This window comes from Atta colombica, unplaced genomic scaffold (genome assembly GCF_001594045.1).
Source record: "Atta colombica isolate Treedump-2 unplaced genomic scaffold, Acol1.0 scaffold338, whole genome shotgun sequence".
Lineage (NCBI taxonomy): Eukaryota > Metazoa > Arthropoda > Insecta > Hymenoptera > Formicidae > Atta > Atta colombica.
Window position 1 is genome coordinate 52,890 of NW_017259446.1, and position 4,065 is coordinate 56,954.

The window sequence follows — 4,065 nt, forward strand, 5'->3', positions numbered from 1 at the left end:
TAAGCTATTATATGTATATAAATACATATTAGCATAAACTAATTTCAAATGTTACAATTTTTTATATAATCTAATTGAAAATTTTTTCAAGTCTAAAATTGGTAACAAAACAATTTTAGTGAGTCTCAAAAATATTATATTCATTTAATGTTTCAAAAATATGTATTCCTTTTACGGATTGCTAAAGTATTAAATGATACAAATTTTTTTTAATAGTAGAATTAATTTCTCCGATAATTTTTCACAAAATTTCGAACACAATTTAAATAACATAATGCCCAATTTTGAAATTCACATCAGATTATATTAGGTGGGAAAAAGTTCGTGGCGTTTTTCCCATTAAATGTAACGGGAAAAATGCCACGAACTTTTTCCCACTAATATATTGGCGATTGAGGATTGTAAAGTAAAAATTAAAATTAAACGGATTAAAATTAAAATTATTTAATAAGTCAAATTCTAATTTTCAATTGGCAATTTTTAATTTTCAATGCGTAGTCTGATATGAGTTTTACGTATTAACTAATTGATTATTAATTATCACGATATATGTTGTAAGATAACTTATTGAACAGTAATCTCAAGAGCTCGTTTTTAATTAAAGAACAGTCGAAATGTTTTCTTTCAATTTTGATGGGTTTTGAACATGTTGTTTTCGAAACAAAAATATAAGAAATTTATATTTTTTTATACATGCTTGTTCGTACTTTTAAGGAAACCTCTCTTTAAAAAAAATCGATTATACACTATTTCGAAGCAAATTATAAAAGATAGAAAAAAATGTTTGAAATAAAAGTTAAATAATTTTAAGGTACGTAATATTTATAATTAAAAAAAAATTTTTAATATTTTTTATAAATAAAAATCTTTTTATTTAAAAAATTTAAAACCATTTATTACAAAGTACTCTTGAAACCATTCAATTTTTATTAAAAATTTTTGTCTTCATCTCTCATAGTTTCGACGATATTCGCATTGAAATAGAATAACTTTTTTTCAATAAAAATTCACCCCTTTTAAAAGTGCAAATGGGCACATATAAAAAAAATACGTGTTCTTTATCAGTGTCTGCAAAACATGCTTAAAATTTATTAAAATCGTAGAGAGACACTTTGATGCCTCTCTTTATGAGAGTGAACTTATGTGGTTCCTGCACATAGACACAGAAATATCAAGAAGCGGCAAGAAGCGATGAAATAACCAAAGGGAGCCAATTGTGTATCTTGAAATAAGATGAAAATTACAAAAATGAGTAAATTCATCAAAATACTTCATAATTTCGTTGATCAATTGGTCCTAGTGAATTTGCTCATTTTTGTAATTTTTATTTCAGGATATTCAATCGACCCCCAGTACTCAGCCCGAGTGTAGGAGTCATTACGTTTGATATTTCCGCAGTCCTACGGGATGTCCCGCGGATATTCAAAGACACAAAGTGCACATGCTTTCCACACAAATGGTATATACGTGCTTGCGCGCGCGCACTCGTAGAACTCTCTGTGCATGACCACGTTATTAAAAATAGCCTAGGGGTATTATTGACCCGCGCGTCATAACTTGGATTACAGACTTTCCAGTTGACCGGCTTAGGATCAAGCTACAGCTTGTCCCTCCAACCCGAAGCGCATCATGGAAGACATAGTGAGGCGACGTGATGATTCTGTCTCATTCTACGCCTGCGATTGCCGTCTAAATCGGTTTAATTTGCAGATTTCTGTTTTTCGTGAAATCGCGAATCGATGACTGGTAAAACTCTGATTCTAAATGAAACTCGGCAGAAATCCGCACAAATCAATCACGTTATTATCGGATATGACCGCACGTTCCTTTATAAATATTTATCAAATACAAAGATGTTTATCTGATACGAGAACTATTTGATTTAACAATTTTTTTTTATTGAGTAAATATTTATTTACTGTAATTTGGCATTATTAAAATAAATAGATATTTATTAAAATTTAATACATTTTTCTCTCAGTACTGGAAAAGAAGGAAAGGATCATTTCTCTAATAAAATTTTTTTTGATTTCATCATCTTCGTCTTGAGATCTATTCTATTTTATCAGATATTTATAATTTTTTTATAAAATATAATATATAAAGTGCGAGCACAGCGTGCTAGATTTATTTAAAATAATGATTGTTCGTAGGGATTTTGTATCATGTATATTGATAGATTGGCAGTAAGATTTATATGTTCATTTATATTTGTAATTTATAGCTGAATGCATATAAATTAAGGGATCAGAGAATTTCGAAGCGAGCTACTGAATCGAATTAATTAATTAAAACGTTAAAGCAAACATTCTAAATGCATAAACTATTGAATAAACAATCGAGCGATGTTCATAAATGAGAAATATTCTACGATTCTACGATTAAATGAGAAATATTCTACGATTAAAAAGTAGAACAATATAGGTGAGGAATCAATAGTGGTGACATATGAAAAATTAGATAAAGTCTCAAGGGGAAGGCCGTCCCTTCGAGGCCGCGATTGCGAGGGTCCATAAGTAGCCAAGAATATAGCTAACGCGTCAGATGCCGTAGTCGAAGGATACGTCTGACATTGAACAGTCACAACAACTGTTTATGACAGATACAGATGGATCATACAGGATCATGCGTTTTCGTAGGCGAGTCGAAAAGATCGGAGATGTCGGGCACCGAATCCGCGTATATAGAATCGCCCTACTGGAAAGGTTGATCTTTGTCTTCTCCTTGTTTTCAGGAGTAGATCGCTTTCTATGGTCCGACGCTTTTCTGCGGTCCAGTAACCGAATGTCTTTGTTGAACAGACAGGAGTAATGAGAAAGAAAGAAAGAGAAAGAGAGAGAGAGAGGAAGAGAAAAAGCATTTATTATTGTTCGAAGGCAAGTCGTCCAAGAGCATACAAATAAGTGCATTCAATAGAACAAGGCATTCAATAGAAAAAGCGCAAGTAACAAAAAAAACGAAAAATTAACAAATGTACAAAGTAAAAAAAAACTGGAAAAATTATGTAATAAAATAAGTGAAAAAAGACAAAGAAAATGATAATGTAAAGAGAGAGAGAGAAAGAGAGAGAGAAAGAACTAGGAGAGCACACACACACACATACGCGCGCGCGCGCGCGCAAAAATCAGGATGGAAGACACAGATAGAGCTTCCACCACCATCACTACTACCATCAACTATCACCAGCACTCTCCCTTCCATCTCGTTGCTGCTGCGAGTCTGCAGGGCGCATCTCGCGCAAAAAAGAGAAGTAACAAGGAAAAAGCTGGAATGACTTGGACATCTATAGGCTAGAAAAAAAGGAAGGAAGGAAGGAAGGAAGGAATTGAGCAAGAGAAAGCGAAAAACATTATACAACTTTTCCCTTTCCAGTTTTTCCACCATCCTGTCATCTTCCTCGCCGATCTCATCGCTGTTGCGTGTGGCTCGCGGGTGACGGGTCTCGTGGCCGGCCACCGTTGGTCGCATGTCGATATTCGAGTGCGCAGCGCAGGCTGAGCAGTGGCTGTGCCGAGCCACTGCGCCGAGAATCTAAAATTATCGGGTAACCCGCGCGCGCGCGGCCAAAGGGGGAAGAGAGAAAAGAACAGACTAACAGAGGCGCGGTAGTCACGGCGTTGCACCGCGGAACGGACAAGGACGGTCCGTAAACGTTGGCGGAGGGTTGGCGGGAGGAGGCGGCGTCGCGCGGAATAGAGGGAGACGGTACATCGCGCAGAACCAGGTGCCTGGATAACGAAGGCTCGCGACGACGAGGAAGACGCGAGATAGTCAGGAGCGAGACGAGAAATCAGAGCGAGCGAAAGTGAGAAGAAGAAAGTTAAGGAGTGAGAGAAAGATACGGAATAGTGAGAGCGACAAAAGGGAAAGGTGGGCGTCAGACAAGGAAAGCTCGAGAGATCGTCCGACAGAGGGAGTGAGCGGAAGAGAGACGAAGTAGGCAAGTGTATAGTAGGAGTAGTATGTATTTGTTATTACGAGCGTAGTGGGAGGAGAGAGGAAAGTGGGGAAACGAGAAGGTGCGCACTTCAGGGGAGGAAGAGATATATATATATATATATATAT

At 36.2% G+C, this 4,065-nt stretch overlaps 1 protein-coding gene across 2 annotated transcripts in view; it reads left to right on the forward strand.

Moving 5' to 3' along the window:
* The first annotated feature begins 3,614 nt into the window (after window positions 1-3,614).
* Window positions 3,615-4,065, forward strand: part of LOC108690627 (protein kinase C, brain isozyme) — a 66,576-nt gene continuing 66,125 nt past the window's right edge. For both annotated transcript variants that reach the window (XM_018198015.1, XM_018198016.1), the window contains exon 1: window positions 3,615-4,019. The gene's annotated coding sequence lies outside the window, so the exon portion shown is untranslated. The remainder of the gene's footprint in view (window positions 4,020-4,065) is intronic.